This window comes from Dasypus novemcinctus, chromosome 17 (assembly GCF_030445035.2).
Source record: "Dasypus novemcinctus isolate mDasNov1 chromosome 17, mDasNov1.1.hap2, whole genome shotgun sequence".
In the NCBI taxonomy this organism is placed as follows: domain Eukaryota; kingdom Metazoa; phylum Chordata; class Mammalia; order Cingulata; family Dasypodidae; genus Dasypus; species Dasypus novemcinctus.
The window spans coordinates 82,915,864-82,938,212 of record NC_080689.1 but is presented as its reverse complement, the minus strand read 5'-3'; the positions used below and the strand labels follow the sequence as shown (position 1 = coordinate 82,938,212).

The 22,349-nt window shown below is 38.4% G+C and overlaps 1 non-coding gene and 1 gene segment (V, D, J or C); one reads left to right on the top strand and one right to left on the bottom strand.

The window, feature by feature from the left end:
- LOC131273778 (immunoglobulin kappa variable 3-20-like) overlaps nucleotides 1–22,349 on the bottom strand; it is a 1,006,205-nt gene that overhangs the window by 26,888 nt on the left and 956,968 nt on the right.
- Nucleotides 16,351–16,457, top strand: LOC111761140 (U6 spliceosomal RNA). Its single transcript, XR_002794591.2, has one exon. It is a non-coding gene; the product is annotated as a U6 spliceosomal RNA (small nuclear RNA).

Below are 22,349 nucleotides of genomic sequence, written 5' to 3'. Positions count from 1 at the left end.
TTGTGCTGGCATAGGTGGAAGGAAGGATATACAAGGAAGTATTGCATGGTTACAAGTCCCCTGCCATTTAGCAGAACTCTTAAATATTTCACCCTTCTGATTTTGCAGCAATGTATCTTCCCACTTGTGAGTTTACTGGCAATTTCCCAAATAAATGGATATAAATGGGCTCAGTTTCTGAAAATAATCTTGGTGAAATAATAATAATATACTCTGGGGGGAAAAACAGAAGAAAGAAAGAAGACTAGAGAAGATTAGATAAAAGAAAGAGGAAAGAGTAGAGGGGAAGAGAAGGAAATGTATAACTTTGGGTCCAAATTTTATAAAATTCAAGGACCAAAAATATGTTTAACTCTAAAGCCATTTTTATCCTGAAGGTATTCAAGGACAGTACAAATAGTTGATCTTTGGTTCCAGGGCTATACAAGTGTCTGAGTGGTAAAAGACAGTCAAGAATTTACCCCTGTGGGGTACATTATCCTGAAGGACCTACCATGTACTATGGGCTAGAGAGGCACAAATCCCAAAGTAAAGGTGAACCATAGTAAAAGTGGAATCTATCCTCCTGCAACAGAAAGGAACTAATAGAAAGGTTTGTTTTGTTACAAAATGGATAATAAAAGATATATTAGCAGTCTAAAGAGAAACATAACTGACAAGAGCTATCTGTAAATAATAGCTTGGTGCAAAATTAATTGTGGTTTTGTATTGTTGAAATTGCCATTTGATATTGGCATATATTGTTATATAAATGTAATTATGTTATACATTGTTTTAATGTGCATTTCTTACTTTATGTTTCTTTGCAATTGACTTATTAATTGCTGTTTATTTTATATTTATTTTAGACTATGGAAATGATATTAGACTAAAAGCAAATTTGAGCAATTTTCTTATTTGAGTACAAAATGGGTCATAAAGCAGCAGAGACAACTCACATCATCAACAACACACTTGTTCAGGATCTGCAAACTAATGTACAGTGCAGCGGTGGGTCAAGAAGTTTTGCAAAGGAGATTAGAGTCTGGAAGATGAGGAGCATAGTGCCCAGCCACCAGAAGTTGACAACGACCAACTGAGAGCAGTCATCAAAGCTGATCCTTTGACAACTGCACCAGAAGTTGATAAAGAACTCAACATTGGCCCTTCTATAGCATTTTAAGCAAATTGAAAAGGTGAAAAAGCTTAATAAGTGGGTGCCTCTTGAGTAACTGAAAATTTTAAAAAATTGTTGTTTTGAAATCTTGTCCTCTCTTACTCTATGCAAAAACAAATAATTTCTTCTTCAGATTGTGACATAGGACAAAAAGTAGATTTTATACAATAACCAATGACAACCATCTGAGTTGCTAGACCAAGAAGAAGCTCCAAGCACTTCCCAAATCCAAATTTGCCCCATGTGGGTGAGTGCCGGCCCATGAGCAAGACCGTGCACTGCAACGTACGCAAAGTCTCCAAGGCTGCTGGCACCAAGAAGCTGATCCAGAAATTACGAGACTGGACACCTGTCTGCCCCCTTGGCTCAGTATAAATAAACTTTATTCACATTTACAAACAAAAAACAAAAAAGAACTTGCACCAAAAACTGGTCTTGGTCACAGTTTGTTCATCTGCTTCCAGTCTGATCCACCATAGCTTTATGAATCTGGTAAAACCATTACATCTGTGAAGCATTCTCAGCAAATCCATGAGATACACTGAAAATTGCCATGCCTGCAGCCTGCAGAAAGGGCCCAATTCTTCTCCATGACAGCGCTTGACTGCATGTCACATAACCAATGCTTCAAAAGTTGAATGAATTGGGCTACAACATTTTGCCTCATCTGCCTTTTTCACATGACTTCTTACCAATTGACTACCAGTTCTTCAAGCATCTCAACAACTTTTGTCAGGAAAAACACTTCCACAACCAGACGGATGCAGAAAATGCTTTCCAAGAGTTCATCAATTTCAAAAGCATAGATATTTATGCTACAGGAATAAATAAAAATATGTTGATTGTAATGATTCCTATTTTGATTAAGAAAGATGTGTTTGAGCCTAGTTATAATGATCTAAAATTCACGGTCCAAAACCATAATTCATTTTGCTCCAACCTAAAAATATTAGAAGATTTTATAAAATTGTCTTACATGACTATTGGGATGCACATATCCAAATTGTGTAAAGCACTGCAAGCTGGGCACTCCAAAGAAACTTTTTCATATATTTCCCAGGAGAATCTGGCAGGCTGAATTAGAGACATTCTCTCTTCAGGCTGCTTGCAATTTACTGATGATTTTAATGTACACTATAACAATTAGGCCAGTTCTTGCTTCAACAAACAATTGGGTGCCATTAGCTGGACAAGCTGACACATGAATCTAACCATCACAAAAGACAAGACTTCAAACCAGAGGCAAGGAACATAGCCTCGTGAGCACCCCCTCTTTGGTGGGCCTTATTTGTTAATGGATGGTAATCTACTTCTCCAATATAACAAAGCTATACTCATTTATAATACAACTAACTACTCATGATTCTTCTAAACCTTTATGCAAACCTATAATTATAAATATACCTATTAAATATATCTCTCAGAATCTTATGTCTTTGAAGTGTTCAAATGCTGGTTGAGACCTGAATCCCAGAAGAATTGCTGCTAACTCCTCTCCAGTTCTTCATTATATATAGAATCAGGCCTCTGCATTACCCTCAGAACAAAGGTTTTCTCTGAAAATGAGCAACAAGATGCTTAGATGTCACCCTTAGCACTGTCCTTTAGGTCAGTTTGTCAAATAACAAAGTGATTAGTATCTTAAAGTGCAACCCCTCCACCTACTTGTGATAGGTAAAATGGCTTCAGCTCCAAAGTTGTCATAGAGCAGGTTCTTCATTTACTCCCACCAAAAATCAATGATATTTTTAGACTTATGCAAACAACATCAGATCACTTCCACACTTAGGACACCAACGTAGGAACAAATAAAACAGAAGCCCTGACCTCATAAAGCTTTCATTTTACTGGAAGGGACAAACAATAGACAAATAATATCTCTGTATCCTCTCTTATCCTGCTTCTCTGAGATTTCCTCTCCTGTGTGCTAGGTGCACAGTACAGGTACCACAGCTCTTTTCTCCTCTGACTTGCCTTTCAGGAAGTTGAGGTGGGTCCCTCAAGGTGGCGCCTACTGCCCCCTTCCCTCCTTTCCCTCCTACTGGGATGGGCATGCTCACATCACCCCTGTGGTGGGCACAGGTGTCCCTGGATGACATGATGCAGTAGTGCCTCACTGCAGTTCCTGGTGCTTAGGGAGATGGGCTCCCACTCTACCTCCAGATCCTCTGACTTTTGTAGGAAGAGTGAAGGGACCCAGCTAATTGGGGGGTTGAGTGGAGTTATCTGCCCCCAGCTGCTTCCTGGAATCTCTAGGAAAGGACAAAGTAAGCCAGGGCATCTACAGCATCCCTGTTGTGTACCAAGCTCTGCCTGAACCAGAGGGTCCCTGCAGACTCACCTAGCAATCATTATTAGAGTCTACAAATGCTCTAATAATGATTGAAGTGATGAATGCACAACTATGTAATTATGCCAAATACTACTGTTTGTACAATTTGTATGAATTGTATGCTTTATTAATATGTATGAATAAAATAGATTTGTTCTAAAAATATGAAGCAATAGAATTGATTTTTAAAAACTGAGAGGGGAAGAACTCTTCAGGAATAAGATAAAATCAAATTGAATCGCTCTAACCCTTTGCAATGTAGGAACTTTCCTATTCAGTATGAATTTAAATAAATTTTAAAAGTACATAATTTTTTCTTTAAAAAACTATTTTGTCTCCATTTGCACTTCATCTTTACATTCCCGTGCACTACATAGATCTGTGCTGTGTTGACTTTTCCTTTGAATAAGTTATCATCTCTTTCTGGATCATTCATATCATATGAGTGTTGGAGATTTGGACACGAAGGATATTGGGAATGAAAGTAACACATTATAGTGAGTAGCAACTGGTTTATAAATGGGATTGTGACTAAAAAAGGTAATCTTGGGAAGTAAATGTCAGTAGTAAAAAAGCTAAAGAATAATCTAGGGACTGAATAACACAGTGAACCCAGAGGGTACAAATGCAAGAAAGTCCTTCTGTGAGCCACAGCAGATGTACATCACTATTGCAGTGTGATGGGAATATGGAGAAACATGGAAAAACTACAATTGGTGTGACCTACAGACTGTGGTAAACAGGAATACTATAATATTCTTGCATCAATGTATTGTGTTGTATTGTGTTGATAATGGAGGTGTATGGAAAAAGTGTGCCAAATGTATGCTATAGACCATGATTGGTGGTAATAGTCTGATGATATTATCTCATAATCTGTAACAAATATTCCACCAGGGTGCAGAGTTGTATGGGAAATCTACACATCTGTATGATTGTTTTGCAAGTTCACAATATTTGTAGCAAAAATATATTTAAAAAAATAGTATGGATTGGGGGAAAATACAACAAATGTAAGATAAGGATTATAGTTGGCTGTAATATTTTGATGATGCTCTTGCATAGTTTGTAACAAATATTTCACACCAATGCAAAGAGTTGGTGGAGGAGTGATGTATGAGACTCCTATGTGATGTTATGTATGTTTATTTTGTAAGTTCGCAATCTTTACTATACACTTATTGTTTATGTGTGTTCATGTATGAATGATATACTTCAATAAAAATTTTTAAAATGTAAAAAAAAAAGAAAGAAAGAGAAAAGGGAGAAGGAAACAAAGAGAAAGAATGAGAGAGCTGGGATCAGGGGTTCTGCGAGTAATGACTCCTCAGACAACTTAATTGTGTACAAGGGGCTCTTTATATATCCAGTGTACGTGCCAAGAAGCAGGCATACGTAGCCTATGTGCCAATAAGCACAAACATAGCGTACATGACATTAAGCAGGAACATGTATTAACTATCAGCATTACCTATAGTCTAAGGAATTTTAAAAAATCTTATCTCAAGGTAAAAAGTCTAAGTGTTCTATTCATATAAAAGATATGTGCTCTATTCTATTCATATAAAAGATATGTGCTCATCTTTTCTTTCAGCCTTTAACAGCTTCATCCCATTTGCTGAGAACCCTTAATTACCGCATTCCTTAGGTTGCAAGCATAGCCATGGAGACAGCACTAGCATGGAGAAAGCACATCTCTCCTTGAGAGGCCACTGTGCCTCAGTTTCCAACATATGAGTAAAATAAAATTTTAACACACATTTTTAATATCCATATAAAAATTATGATTTTATTTTTTCTGAAAATATATTTTAACAAATCAATGTCAGTTTTCTTAAATGCCTCATATTCTCATTTTCCTCCTTACCCAGATTAAATTATATGATCCTACTTAATAACAATTCCCTTAAGCACATGAAGAAATCACTTGCCCTTCCTGTATTTTATTATCTTCATCCAGGAAGACCCTATCCATAGCAAAAATCCAACACTTGACATGCCTGTATCCATGCCTCTGTGGCTGGTGAATCGATCTAACTTGCCTCACTTTAAATTCATGAACACTCACCTCATATGGGCACTGAATCTTGCCTCACAAACATACTTCATTTCCCTGGACCCTTCACCCTCTACTCTTTCTTTTTATTATCTCTCAAGTTCTAACATCTCTTCCCTGTCCTGACTACAAAGCAATTGCCTTATTTCCTGTTTACTGTGTAAAAAGAAGCAATAAGAGGAACAAGTCCATTAAGAATAAAGGAGTAAAGTCACTGAGGGGGGAATGAAGCTGGCTAGTAAGACTGAGAATCAATAGATGATCTGGAACCTGGCAGAGAGTCCACGTGGACATCAGCAACCCCAAGGTGGCTGCTGGAAGAACCATCCCCCCCCTGCCTCGCCCAAGATTCTGCCACTCAGATGATTTCCTCCAGAAGTCAGGAGAAGCCCCGAGATTCCCCAAGGACATTATAATTGGGATTTCCTGGGGGATTGATGGGTGGGTTAGTCAATCAAAACAGCAACAGCTGGAACTCCTGGCCTGCCGTTAGCAAAAGGCTGGATTAATTAATGGGTTAAAAAGCAGGCAGATCTCTTGCTCTACTGCCTTTGACCTGTCCCAGTGCCTGTCTGGTGCTGGTCCTGCCCTGTTCCTGCCTTCTGTGCCCTGCTCTCGCTATTTCCCCACATGGATCAACACACAAGTTGGGCATTTATAATCCATAATGGGAAATTGTAGTCTGTAAATTAGTCCAATTTTCAGTCCCTTCTTTTCTACCAGGGACCCATGATCCGTCATTTTCTCTCATTTCTCTTCCTTCCCTACCTGAATAAATTACTGGTCTAACTAAAGAAAAAATAAATATATATTTTTTTAATTTAAAAAGAGGAACAAGCTCACAAGTCCCTCCCATGTATCCTCTGCTTCATGGATAACTATGTCCTCCTGCTCCGCCTTCCTTCTAGTTATTTTGTAGATGAGCAGGCAGCCCTCCTACGTGAGGACAAACCCTCAGATCCTATCCCTCTCATCTGCTCAAGGATATTGCTCATTGTGTCCACCCCTCTCTTTTTGAAGTATCAATGTTTCCCTCTCTTTGCATCATTTCCATAAACATGCAAATATCATTTTTTTAAATATAGAAAACTACTGTTAATTTAATAAGGTCATTTACCATATAAATTACTATATGTTATATTTTAAACAGTATATATTCTATATAATAAAATAAATATGTAGACATGTTAATATTAAATATATATTATTCTAACAATATTGTATGCTTATTCTTTATAAAATTAACAATATATACTGATTTATGTTATTTTTAAGTGTTCTTTAAGAAAATTATCCCATGCTCTTTTCAAGACTAGCTTTGTGGTATGTTTTGAAGATTTAAAAAATTTCATTTTTTTTTCAATATGTCTTTGCCTATTCTAGGTCCCTTTCCTTTCCAAATAAATTTCATAGTTTTTATTGTTCATTAAAGAATTCTATGTTGATTTACATTGGGAATGCATTGAATCTGTACATCAGTTTTGGTAGGATAGACATCTTAATAATATCTAGTCTTCCTATCAATGAACAGGGAATATTCTTCCATTTATTTAGGTCTTCTTTGAATTCCTTCAACATTGTTCTGTAGATTTTTGTGTATAAATCTTTTACATCATTAGTTAAATTTATTCCTAGGTATTTGATTTTATTATTTAGTATTGTAAATGGTATTTGTGTCTTGATTTCCTTCTGAGATTGCTCATTATTGCTGTACAGAAATGTTACTGATTTTTGCACAGTGATTTTTTTTTTACAGGTAAGCAACTTTTATTCCTTATTCATATGAAAACTACTTACTTTTCCCTTCCCAAAGTCCCTAAACCCTTAACTCACTCCTCAATCTCAGTAGGGAGTATTTTTTTTTTCTTAAAAAATGGTAAGAGATACACTTCATCCTTTTATTTATTTATATTTCCTCGTGGCACATTCATTGCATTTGGTGAATACATTTTGGAGCACTGCTGCACCACATGGATAGTGGTTTACATTGTAGCTCACACTCTTCCCAGGTTATAACCTGTGACTTTACTGAACTCAGTTATAATTTCTAGAGATTTGCTGTAGACTTTCCAGGTTTTTTATGTATAGGATGATGCCATCTGCAAATCGATAATTTTGATTTCTTCCTTTCCACTTTAGAGGCCTTTTATGCCTGGTTCTTGCCTCAGACCAGGAGAGAGTACTTCTAATACAATGTTAAATGGAAGGGGTGATATTGGGCATCCTTGTCCTTTTCCTGATCTTAGAGGGAAAGATTTTAGGATTTCACCATTGTAAATGATGTTAGCTGCAGGTTTTTCATATATGCGATTTATCATGTTCAGGAAGATTACTTTTATTCCAATCTTTCAGTGATTTTTGTCAAGAAAGGGTGTTGTATATTGTCAAATGCTTTTTCTGCATCCATAGATATGATCATGTGATTTTTTTTCCCTTCAATCTGTTTATATGATTTATTACATTAATTGATTTTCTTATGTTGAACCATGCTTGCATACCAGGAATGATGTGGGAGGAGTGGGGTAAGGGGGGCATATGGGGACATCTCATATTTTGTAATGTAACATTTTAAAAAAATAAAGATAAACAAAGAAAAAGAAAATTATTCGACCACAGACATACTCCATTTTTTGAGCACTTATTTTTATTGTATTTTTGGATGATACATAGATCACAATAAATGTTACATTAAAAAATATAAGAGGTTCCCACATACCCTGCACCCCACACCCACACTCCTCCCACATCAGCAGCCTCTTTCATCACTGTGGCACATTCATTGCATTTAGTAAATGCATCTTGGGGCACTGCTGCACAGCAGGGATTGTAGTTTACACTCTCCCCCAGTCAATTCAGTGGGTTATGACAGGATCTTGGTTCCCTGGTGTGGTGGTTGACCACCTTCTCCTCCCTGTTAGCTGACCTAGGGAAGTCCAATGAACCAGAGAGTAGGAGTTGCAACTCTGCTGAGGTTCAGGGTGCAGCTGGCACATGGGCAGTCCAGAGAGTCAAGTCTTCTGGGTATTCACCAATGCCAGCATCAACCACAGGTTCAGTGAAAGTGACAGGAAAGGCATGTATAGAGAGATCATATTTGAGGCTAAGTCCACCACACTCAGGAACACAAATTCCAAAGGTGGGCCAACTGGCAAGGCTCTGAACTCCAGAGCCAACTGCCATGACTGTTGAACCTGTGTGTCTCTGTAGCCCTCAGGAGCACCAATATCTGGGGTTGTATCTATTTCGGCTCTCTCTGGGATCCTGCTGAGGCATGTATAAGCGTGACTGCACTGATGACCTCCTAACTCTTTTTAAAGACCCTTAACCATATAAACTCATTCATTTTTACCATTTTCCCTTTTATTCAAGATAGCCCAGGGAATTGGGGGGAGGTTTGGGAGTAACAGTTGAACATAAGAGTTTGTTGGTATGTGGTTGAAAGTATAATGTTGAGAAAACCCTTTAGAAAATATAATATAGAAGGATTACCTGTTTAAGGTTATCAGGGGGAGCTGCTTGCACAGGGACAGTCTTCTAGGAGTGTGTGTATGCTCATCTATTCATAATGTGTTATATCATTGGGTGGAGACCCCTATAATGAGTGGGAAGGTGTACCCACATCTTGGGGAGGCATGATGATGTACAACATTCCATGGAATGTCCCCGCCCCCCTTTGAATCAACTAATAAAATCACAAATCTGACGTGCTTGGAATTCTGGAGGACAGTAGAGACTGGAGAAGAAATCCAAAAAACACTGAATCAAAGATAAAGAAAAAAAATACCAAAATCAGTTTGGAGATATACATTCCAGAACCACCAATCCAGACCCCTCCCCATCACTTGGTTCTACACAGATTAAGAGTCACAGAGAGACACCATGGCCTGAGACCCTCCTAACATGAATAATGACCATAGAGCCACTCACAGCAGTGAGTTAAAATCCTACATATATCCAAGGAAAGGGCCCCAGATCTAAAGGGACCCAGGACAGAACAGAAGCAGTGGAGGAGTGTCACAGGGCAAAAAGAGACTGCAGCAGAATTGTTGGCAAGAAGTACATGCATTCAAGCCAGGATCTGTTTGCTTAGACCATGTAAAGACAAAACAGACCTTCCTGAATGACCCCATCTGACCCCCTGTGATAGGTCCCAGAACTAAAAGTGTAATGAAAAGGAGGCACTGAGTAAGGTAGAGAATTTAAACAAATCATGGGAACTGGGGAGAAAATTCTGCACACATAAAAAACAAACAAACAGAAAAGAGTAAGATTCCAAGGGAAAGAACAGAGAATAGGAAGCTTTCCCCTGGAGGTGAAACAATTGCACACTAAAAGGCCAACTTAAAAATTGTACCAAATAATCTAGGGAAAGAATAAAGTGCAAAAGAGCTGGCAAAATCTGGACTGTTGCACATAGGGTACTCTAAAGGATCAGAATAAGCTGCACCAAGCATCAAAACAGTCTTTACAGAATTGAAAACAACCATAATACCTTAGGCAATAAAGATAAATTGAGCTTCAGTGTTAGAACATCAAAGTAAGCTGATGCCCAGACTTGTGCAAAAATAATAACAACCCATGCTAAGAAAAAGAAATATATGGCTCAGTCAAGGAAACAATTTAAATTCCAGAGGATACAAAGAATTGGGACCAACTACTCAAAGAATTTCAAACAAACCTACTAAATTAATTCAAGATGAAGGAAAATATGGATAAAAATAAACTGATAGTGGATATAGAGTAATATTATAAATTATGAATATAAAGAATTTATAAGTATGAAAAGAATCATGACAAAAATTACTGTGAAGAAATGCACTATAGTTGAGATTCAAAATCCGCTAAAGGCATACAATAACACCTTTTAATAGAAGAAAGAAAGAATTAGAAAAATGAGGTGACAGGACAAAAAAAATCATACAGTCAGAAAAACACAAAGATAAAAAATACAAAAAATTGAGCAGTGTCCCTGGGACTTGAATGACAACATAATGTGTACAAACATATGCATCATGGGTGTCCCAGGAGTAGAGGATAGAAAAGGGGCAGAAAAAATATTTGAGGAAATATTGGATGAAAATTTCCCAAGTCTTATGAAAGACATAAATATACATGTCCAAGAAGTGCAACATACTGTGAACAGAAAAAACACTAAGAAACCTACACCAATACACATACTAATCAGAATGTCAAATCCATGGATAAAGAAAGAATTCTGAAAGCAGCAAGAGAAAGCAATTTTGTCATGTAAAGGCATCCCCAATAAGACTAAGTGCTGATTCTCTCATCAGACAACATGAAGTTGAGAAGGCAATGGCATGATATATTTAAGGCACTGAAAGAGAACCCCTGTCAGCCAAAGTCTTTCTTCAACAAAACTGCCTTCAAAAAGGAGAGAGGCTAAATATTCACAAAGGAATAGAAACTGAGTGTATTCATCAACAAATGCCTGCCTAAAATAACTGCTAAAGGACATGTGACCTCTAAGTCTCCTCTCAATTTAGAAGTGGAATGGACATTGCCATCCCAGGGTCCTCAGGATGGAGGAATAAAATATGGATTAGAGTGGGTTTACTGGTATTCTCCTATAGACTTATTGTGACTCCAGCATTGGAAGAAATTATATCATTGATGTGGAGACAGTGGTCACAGGAGTTGCTGAAGACAGGGAGAAGGGAAAAATATGTGTGATGTGGGGGCATTTTCGGGACTGGGAGTTGTCCTCAGTGATATCGCAGGGACAGATGCAGGACGTTATATATCCTGCCATAACCCACTGAATGGAGAGGGAGAGTGTGTAAACTACAATATAGACTATAATCTATGCTGTGTAGCAGTGCTCAAAAAAGTACTCATCAAGAGAAATGAATGTACTACACTAATGAAAGACGATTTCAATGTGGGAGAAGTGTGGGGTGTGGAAAGTGGGGTATATTTATATTATATTATTTTAATATGATGCTTTGGGTGACAGATGCATCTTTTTTTAACAGATAATAAAAAATTGCTAAAGCAATTCTTGAGGTTGAAATGAAAAGACCAGAGAGTGACTGGGAGTAGGATGAAGATGTGAAGCTCTTCAGTAAAGGTATCTAAAAGTGTAAATTCAACATCCAGTAGTACTGTATCTTCAATATACTACCTTAGTACTGAATCCTCAATACACAACTGGTAGAGAGTTCACATGGACATCAACAACCCCAAGGTGGCTGCTGGAAGACTCCCCCCACACACAAGATTCTGCCACTCAGAATGAGATTTCCTCCAGAAGCCAGGAGAAGCCCAGATATTCCCCAAAGACTTTATCATTGGGATTTCCTGGGGGATTGATGAGTGTGGCAATCAATCAAAACAGCAAACAGTTGGAACTCCTGCACTGCCATTAGCAAAGGGGTGGATTAATTAATGGTTTAAAAAGCAGGCAGCCCTCAAAGGAACCAATACCTGGGGATTGTATCTATTTTATCTGTCTCTTAGACTCTGCTCAGTTGTGCATAAGGGCAATCCTTCTGACAGCCTCCAGACTCTTTTTTTTTTAGAGACTCATAGCCATATAAACTCATTTCTCTTTTCTATTTCCCCCTTACATTAGGTCAAACAGCATTTTAAAGTCATATTATTCTATGTAGACAGGGATATTCTACTGATCCGCATCGAACCTTCAATTCAAGGTCATTTTCCAGTTGCATTATCAGTTGTTAGTTGATAGTGATCCCTCGGTGCCAGGGAGGCTCATCCCCGGGTGTCATGTCCCACGCTGGAGGGAAGGCATTGCATTTAGATGCTGAGTTAGGCTTCGAGACTGGCCACATTTGAGTAACATGAAGGCTGTCAGGAGGAAATTCCCAGGCACCGTGCTGCTCTAGGCCTTGTTCTTATTTCAGGCATATAGGCTCACAAGCATAGTCATTAGTATCAGGGGCTCATTGTTGGACCCTCATTCCTTCTCAGTCCTTGCTGCTGCACTTGGGGGACTGCTGCTGCTCCCCTAGGGACCATGGCACAGCACCCCCGGCCGGGGACCCAGTACCCCCCCAGCTGTAGTTTTTAATTGTTGTCACTATGAGTATATCCAAACATTACCATGCACCCTGTACAGCTCCCTGTCCGCCATATGTCCCCTGTCTATAGTATCCTATACCAGTATTCTTCCGCTGCCATTTTTGGACCACTCTGGGATCCAGAACTTCCTGAATATTGAAGCCCCAATATAATGTCAGGATCTCTTACTAACAAAATGGGATATAGCAATGGGTTTAAAGGTTAGATATAGAATACGTGTTGACTTGGAAAAATTCTACATCCTATCTTTTTCTTTTCCTTTTTTTTCCCCCTAATTATTGAACTTCTCTTCATAAAAGCCCTAGACCACAGCAATTCATGTATACAATATACAGCACTCCCACACATCCATCACAAAACCTTTTCCCTTCCACAGCGATACTCTTACAACCTATTCACAACATATTTACTTAAAGTGATGTACAGAGTCTGAGACAATAGCTTTCAAACCAGGTGACATCTGTGCTTACATTGTGGTGCATACTTTAGGACACGCAGTTTTCTAACATTTTTAGTTATCCTATGTTTTACATTATGGTTTACATTATCATTCTGTCGTCCCCTATATGTTTATGATGTAATATTACATATTTCATATCCATCCTTGTGTACTCTCACAAAACTCCTCTCTTACCCCACATTTACCTTGGTTCCATCCATTCAACATCCATTTTCCCCTCCCCTTGGTGCCCACAGTGACAGCCAACCTCCGTTTCCCGAGGAGCCACGTCCAGAGATACTTGCAACAGTGTTCAGGTCCTAACTTGCTCAGCTGCCCCAATGCCCTGGGAGCCACCCTTTCTCTCGAGAGATACAGTTCCCTCTATTTGATGGCATTAGTCCTCCCCAGGATGTGGGTCCACCCCCACTCTCACTACTTGGGTCTCTACCCAATGGTATCACCCACTCTGGAAAAATGAGCATTCAGACATTCCCCAGGAGCCCGTCCCGCATCAGACCATCCCTTCCGAGCATCCTAAACAGGTAACCCTCTTAATTATATTTTGATACGATTTTCTCAGCATTCTACTCTCAACCAACACCTGATACTCTCCTGTGTTCGTATGCTACTCCTCCCTCCCCCCACTTTTTGGGCAATATTACCCATCCGCCCATCCCCAGCCCCCCTCAAACCCGCAAAGCCCCACCCAAAGGCAACCCCTTGCCCCCATTTTATCTCTTCTTTGTGTTCATACTTACCGCCAGCGCCTTCAACCTGTCCCAGTGGCTGTCTGGTGCAGGTCCTGCCCTGTTCTTGCTATTTCCCCCACATGGATCATCTGTGCCCTGCTCTTGTTATTTCCCCCACATGAATCAACATGCAAGTCAAACTTGGGCATTTATAATCCATAATGGGAAATTGCTGTCTGTAAATTAGCCCACTTTATCACTTTTCAGCCCCTTCCTTTCTACCTGGGACCCATCCATGATCTGTTATTTTCTCTCATTTCTCTTCCTTCCCTACCTGAATAAATTACTGGCCTAACTAGAGAAAAAATTAAAAAAAATTTTTTAAAAAGTTTAATAAAGAGGAAAAGTCCACAAGTCCCTCCCAAGTTTCCTTTGATCCAGGGATACCTATGTCCCCCTGCTCTGCCTTCCTTCCAGTTATTGTAGATGAGCAGACAGTCCTGTTTTGTTAGGCCAGACCCTCAGATCCCATCCCTCTCATCTAGTCTAGGATATTTCTCATTGTGTCCACCCCTCTTTCTGAACTATCAATGTTCACCTCTCTTAGCATTATTCCCATCAACATGCAAATATTATATTTTAAATATAGAAAACTACTGTTAATTTAATAAAGTAATTTACCATATGAATTACTATATGTTATATTTTAAACAGTATATATTCTATATCATAAAATAAATATGTGAACATGTTAATATTAAATATACATTATTCTAACAATATTGTAATCTTATTCTTTATAAAACTAACAATATATACTGATTTGTTCTATTTTTAAGTATTCTTTACAAAAATTATTTGATGCTGTTTTCACTACTGTAGCTTTGTAGTATGTTTAGAAGTCAGGTAGTGTTATTCCCCAAGTTTCATTTTTCTTTTCGAATATGTCTTTGGCTATTCGAGGCCTCTTTCCTTTCCAAATAAATAGTTTTTCTAGTTCATTAAAGAATGCTGTGTTCATTTTTATTGGAATTGCATTCAATCTGTAGATCAGTTTTGGTAAGATAGACATCTTAATAATGCTTAGTCTTCCTATTCACTGCATAACAACCTCTTCCATTATTGTGGCACATTCATTGCATTTGATGAATACATTTTGGAGCACTGCTACACTGATGGATTATAGTTTACATTGCAGTTTACACTCTCCCTGAGTACGTTCAGTGGGTTATAGCATGACATATAATGTCCTGCATCTGTCCCTGCAATATCATTTAGGACAATTCAAAGTCCTGAAAATGTCCCCACATCACACCTCTTCTTTCTTCTCCTTGTCTTCGGAAATGCCCATGGCCACTGTCTCCACTTCAATGATACCATTTCTTCCATTGCTAGAGTCACAATTGTTCTATAGTCGAATACCAATAAGTCCACTCTAATAAATATTTTGTTCCTCAATCCTGTGGACCCTGGATGGTGATGTATGAGCTACCTTTATATCAAGATGTGGCTTAAATACCACATGGCTGATGGATGCAATTCTCCTGTTTGCAGTGGTAGACACTCTTGGTTCCCTGGTGTGGTGGTTGACCATCTTCACCTTTCTGTTAGCTGACCTGGGTAAGATAGTTTTTTAAAATCCCTAATTATAGTTTGACTGTTTTGTTTGGACTTAGTCCTTCCATCTCATTTAGTATTTCTATTTATCATACTTTCCTCTTGGGTTTGATTACCCTGTCCAGAATTTGGCTGGATTGGTTTAGTTATCTTTGCACATCTTGTTCCTTCGAGTGGTTTGGAAGTGTTAAATCCTGTTGCTGTTCTGTGTCTACTAACATTACCCCTTTTTATGTCCATTACTGTCCACACAGCCTGAAGGGGAGAGCCAAGGTCTCTGAACATGGACAGATGCTACTTCATGTGATTCCACCTTCCACTGGCCACCTCACCCAACCTAAGCCCATGAAGAATGAGGTGGGCTTTCCCCAGCTCTGTGCAGACAACTAGCACTGGCTGGTTCAAGGGCTAGTCCTGCTCACACAAAATAATAGAAGTTTCCAGATTCCTGTTTCTCCATCAGTTTGATCACATAAGTTAAATCTTTGAGGTTTTCCTCAAAATTTGTTTTCTGCTAAATGAATTCCAATCATGATTCTCCAACTGTGAAATAAATTTAGCAATTTTCTATTTTTCCTCTGATTTCAAAGATTTTTGAGAGCATGAAATACTGACATAAAATCCTCATGGACAAGGGTTTCAATCTCTTTACTTTCCTCCTGGTCTGCCTTCATCCTATCTGCTCTTCTTTGTTGGAACTTTATCTAGGTCTCTGCCAGGTTTACCAGGGCAGTGTGGGGAATGGGAGACAGTGTGCCTTGCTGCTTCTTCCCCAGCAACAGACCAGCAGGACTGTGCACTGAGGAGGATGAGTGGGAGAATCAGGAAGCAGCCTAGCTCAACCCTAACTAGCACACAGAGGCACCAGTCAAAGGAGAACCAAGGCTATGAGAGTGGATTTAAGACATCCCCTAAATCTCCAAGACGAATTATTTTTAATTTTTTTTATTTTTAAAGAAACTTTAGATTACATAAATGTTACATTAAAAATATATAGTGCTCACTTTGGCAGCACATATACTAAAATTGGAACAATACAGAGGAGATTAGCATGGTCCCTGCACAAGGATGACACACAAATTAGTGAAGCGTTCCATATTTTTTAATGTAGAGAAAGTGGCCCTGGCAGGTGCTGAGGGTAGGGAAAGGGAAGAAGAATTATGATGTGGGGACATTTTCAGGACTTGGAGTTGTCCTGGGTGGTACTGCATGGACAGTTGCTGGACATTGCATGTCCTGCCATGGCCCACTAAGTGGACTGGGTGAGAATGTAAGCTACAATGTAAACCACTATCCATGTGGTACAGCAGTGCTCCAAAATGAATTCACCAAATACAATGAATGTGCCACGATGATTAAAGGTTGTTGATGTGGGAGTAGTGGGGTGAAGGGGGTGGGGGCTATATGGGGACCTCATAGATTTTTTAATGTAACATTTAAAAAATTTAAAATTAAATTAAAAAATATGTATATAAGGGACTCCCTTAAGAATACAATGGAAATAAAATATCAACCATCTGACAGTCTAGTAGAGTGGAAAGAATCTGGTGCTGATAAGAGCAATTAGGTGTTCTAGGCCCAATTGCCTGCCTCTGTGCTCTACATGATTTGGTCAGCTGCTTACAGATAATCCAGGAGACATGCGTCTTAGAAACAATTAGGTGTTCACATTCTGACCCAAGTAGGCAAAGGTTTTGTCAAGTAGAGGATGTATTTTCTAAATGCTGAAGGCCACAAAAGATCTTTAAGCAGTTTAGGCTGGTGGGAGCAACATATTCTGAGGGTGGGAGTTTAGGGTTACAAGGGAAACAAGACGACAGTAGATGAAGCTGTTCACAAAACAACGTGAGGTTTTTGGTATCCCTGTTTGTGTTCCTATGGAAATGCCGTGGCATGCCATGATTCCCTGGCAGCCCAAAGACAGCAAGGACCTGGGTGAGCTCCACGGAAATGGTGGCACCTGTTTTGAGCTTTACCTGCCCTATGACAAGAGAACAATCAGTCAAAATAAAATCTACTTGCCTACTCTTTACCTTCATTTTCATATCACATCATCAGTTGCTTAATAGCAAGCACATTTCAAAGAAATGTATATGCTTGGATTGGTATACAGTTAGTCTGTCTGTTTAGAAACAGCATCATGGCAAAGGAAAAGTTCCAACAGGAAGACAAGCTGACATTAATCTTAACTTAGAGACGCTAACAAGTTTCTTAATTACAGTGAATGAGGGTTATCATTTGCAAACCACCTCTCCCCATCAGGAGAAGGTGTGAAGAGGTGACAGTCTTTTTATTTTGCTTGTTTTTTCTTCCCAATTTACATTCAGCCTACATTAGGGGAAGGAGGGAGGGAAGCAATCCTGATGTGGTAAAATGCTAGAGAAAGGGAATGTCGGGCCATGGACAAAAACGTATTAATCTCTAGGACTTCAGATTTCACCTAAGGAAACAAACATTTCCTTCTGTCGGGAGAGCCCAGGGCTCCCGCACCTGCTGGAAAAGGGAGATAAGATTCAGCAGCTGAGCCAGGTTCTGTTCCACTTCAATCAGAAGGGTTTTTATACAGCAAGAAATCAGAGAAATATCACGGGGTTGGACGTTCGGCCCAGGGACCAAGGTGGAAATCAAACATGAGTAAAATCCAAACTTTCCTCCCTCGGTTGTCTGTGCCTCATGATCCTTGTGTTATAAAATGACCTATAAGCTCACTCTTTGCAGTCAGACTCTGATATCCTATGGGGTAAAGATAAAGATAAAGCCTGTAAGCAAACTTGAGAATCGAGTGCACATTTTCTCTGTTTCTCTGAAAGACAAGATTCAGTCACTGGGTGAGAATAACTTGCCTGAGCGATAGTTTCAGAAATTTACTGGGGAGCATCATCATAGATTCTGAACAGAGCCTTGTTCAATGGTCAGAAAGGGAAACTCAGTTTTTGTATGAGTGAGAGACTAAGAGAAACCACTGTGTGTACAATTTTGGCAAGGGAACCAAGCTGGAAATCAAACGTATGTATTTTTCCAACTGTTTCTTACTGTTTCTGTCCATTGGATTTGCTTTTTGTTCCTTTTTGTGTATTGTGGTGCAGGCCAGAGATGTAAAAAATTTCATTCCCAGATTAGATACAGAGAAGGGAAAATTGTTCCCCAGGAGGCTAGCTGATGGCTAATTTTTCTGATTTCCAAATGAAAATAATTTAATGGGAGAAGGGGTCTTGGTGCCCCTCTCAGGGAAGGTTTTTGTAGAGGAGGAAACTTAAGAAGAAGCACTGTGCTTCACTTTTGGCCAAAGGACCAAATTGGAAATCAAACGTTAAGTACATTTTTCCTTCATTATTTGTGAAGTTCTTGCAGAGTTGTAACATTTGTGTGAATTTGTGATATTTAGGCTAAATTAACCCTAGTGACCCAAAAGTAAATGGCAGAAAATCTGCCAATTAGGTAAGCCAACAAATTGTTGGATTTTTTAAAGGTGAATAGGATTGGTAGGGAGAAAGAGAAAGAAAGAGCTGGAATTCCCTCCAAATTAGCCAATCTAGTCTGATTAGGTTCAAAAAGAGGAGGTTTTTGTTGAGGGGGAAGTGTGGGTCCTATCACTGTGGCTCACCTTCGGCTCGGGGACCAAGGTGGAGCTCAAAGGTAAGTGCCCTTCTATAACCATTTTTCTTGTAGATTTGTGAAATTGGGGGTTTTCATATTTGGGATATGGGTTGAGGTCAGTTCTAAGGAGCATGGGATTCTCCCTGAAAGCAGATGAGTAAGGGGCTGACAATCAGCTCATCTCAGTTGATGCGGCATTTAAATGGCTAGATTTTCTCCATATCAGACAATCTAGTAGGAATGGCAGCAGGAAGGTATTTTTGTTGAGGAGAAAGTAATTAAGCTAATACTGTGGATCACCTTTGGCCGAAGGAATCATCTGGAGATTAAACGTAAGTAATTTCTCTCTACTGCCTTCTGAAATGTATGTCTAATTGCCAGTATTGTCTAATAGAGGCTTAAGCATAAGTTTTGTGGCGATAATAGAGAGCATTTCAGATTTGTCATCAGTTTAAGAAAGTTAGACTCAGTTCCAAATTTAGATTTGGAGACAAAAAATGCTGAAAATTGATTTAAATTAAATAACTCAGAAAAAAGTGTGTAGATTAATGAAGAACCCTTGGAATTATAAAGAACAAAAGTAATTTCATTTTCATTGGATTTTGCCAAATATTTTATTGATTTTTTGCTCATCATATATGATTAAGAAAAGGAGAGAAATGTATTTCTTAGTCTGTATTCTCTCTTCTGCCCGAGAATTATTTTACAAGTAGAAAAATCAATAGTGTGAACTAAAAGCCAGCAAACAGCGAGAAAAGTATACCCAATTGTCAAGTAGAAGAGGTGACTTAATGTCATTTTTTAGAGTCTGAGTGGTAGACTGTCAAAATCAGCTTAGAATGTTCATGCTCTTTTATAGGAAGAAGGCCTTAACATGTTATCTTCTTTTTATTGTAATCCAATTTTTACATTAGACTAAACATGAAATGATCTTTTATGATAATGGTGGCAAGACTCTTGTCCCCAAAAGCCCAGTTTCAAAGAAATGTTTAAACAAAGGAAAGTAAAATTTGTGCAGTTTTAATTGGCCAAGGACTTGTATAAAAGCAGGAAACATTTTACTTAAAGAGTGGCCACATTTTTATACCACCAAGGAGGCCATGGCACAGCTAGCGTGGGCCATAGACTTCTTGGCAGTATTTTTTCATGATTGAGTGACTTCCGTGGCCATGGCGCTCGTGTGGCAGTGAGTGCCTGGCTGCTAAGGTCTGCAGCAACCCGGCACTGATCCGTTTAAATTTGCCATGGCCTGATCTTCGTGACACACAGTGATACAAATAATGCCACTAATGAAATGCGGTGGACATAACCTAATGGGGGAAAAACAAGTAACATATCTGTTAGAGATTTCAGATATAAAATGCACATTCATTTCTATTATTATATCCCCTTAATTAATTTTCACTAGGGGACTATAAAGAACTGAAAGCAATTTTTTTTCAGTGATATATAAATTATTTCAATACCTGTGATAAAATTTATTTAAATGATAAAAGCATAATCCAAAAGAGATAAATGTATATAAGTCTTTCAGGGCAAACTTCACAGCAGCAAAAATCTAATTTAATGTCAGCAGTCTAACCTCTCAGGTCTTGATAAATTTTACTGAGTTCACATCAAATATCATTTATACATACTAACAGATTAATAGAAATAAGCTAATTTTGTGATGTTTTTAATTTTCAAAAATTTAACTGATTTGGGTAGGAGTATGATATTTCAGTTGTACAAAATACCTAATTATTTATAAATGTGATTGATAATTTTACATATATATATTTTCAATACCTTAATTCTTTGATAGAAAAAATTAATCTAGGTATTTTAATCCCATCGCCTCTAAAAGAATTTTTTTTTTTTTGTTAAAAAGGAGAATGTCTTTATTCTGAGGAGATGCAGGCTGAAATATTTAGAGGTAAAGTATTATGATTATCTACAACTTATTTTCAAATGGCTAAGAAAAAAGTTACATATTTAAATATACAGAAGAAGCATATGTGGCACAAGGTTAACAACTAGGGAATCTAAGCGAAGAGTTTCACAGTATTTATTACTCTTTCAACTCTTCTGAAGACATAACATTTTTATAATAAAAAGTTGGGAATAAAAAATAGCAAAAGAATTGTTTTAATGAAGAAAATACCTTATATTTCTTTAAGTATTATACTGTGATCATATCAAAGTATACTTTGATATTACATAGTTATACTTTATAGAAGCATACCTTTTCAACATATTTTCTCAATCTGAAATTAACTACATTATACATATTATTTAACTTTCAGTACTAATGCATAAATCTCTTTTTCTTAACTATAAACCAAAATAGTTCAATACCTATTTTAAATTAGAGACAATTAAATGCCAGGTATAAGGATTATGAGTCAATAATTCAATTAAATTAAAATGTTCAATAATTTCTTCTTTGTTTTTCTTCTTTGTCTAGAATAGTCTGTTTTAAGCTCAATGCAGCATCTTGAAATCCAGGATTTAAATCTAATACTTTCTTGAAATCTTCCAAAGCCTCATCAAAATATCCCAGCCTATACAGTATCAAGCCCCTGTTGTAATACGGAACTTCAAAATTGGGTTGGACTTCGATGGCAGATGTGTAGTCATCCATGGCTTCGTAAAAATCAACCCTGAAGTACTTGATTTGCCCCCTGTTGTTATAGGCAGTAGCCAAATCCTCAGGGCTGCATTTGCTGCCGGGTCTGGCGCCGAGGTACGCGGAGTACAGCGCCTCGGCCTCGGCGTAGGCCACCTTCTGGAAGCGAGCGTGGGCGAGGGCCACGGTGGCGCGGCTGTCGCGCTCTGGCGGCCGCTCCATGGCGGCGCGAGCCCGCGGCGGAGGGCCTAAAAGAATTTATTAATTTGGCTTTCCTTAGCATCAGCTGATTTCAAAAGTGATTTTTAAGGGGGATTATTCTGGTCTCGACCAACTTGGCAGGAGTATTTAGGGCCTATAAAACTCTATTAAAAGTTAATAAGATTACTTGAAATAATGCCCAGATCTAATGGAGTAATTGTTCGATGTTTAAATGTGTAGGGAAACAAAGATGGGAATATCACAGAATGTTTCCCTCTCCTTAATTTCTACAGATCACATTATTTTTCCACCATGGCTAATTTTATACAATTCTTGGGAAAATTAGTCATGTAAGTTTAAAAGAGAAATATAAAAAGTGCAGTGTCTTATGTTGAACTGCTTGGCTAGCTTTATAAAAACCATAAACTCATCTGCTGACTTCTCCTAGCAAAGGATTCTGAATTTGTTTTGTGACTTTAAACGAGAGCAAACTGAGTGGGCTGTGGGGGACTTGCTGTCCCACTCGGGGCTGGAACACAAGGGGCATTTCCAGGGGCCACCTGGCAGCTGCTCAAGGTCAGAGCTGAAG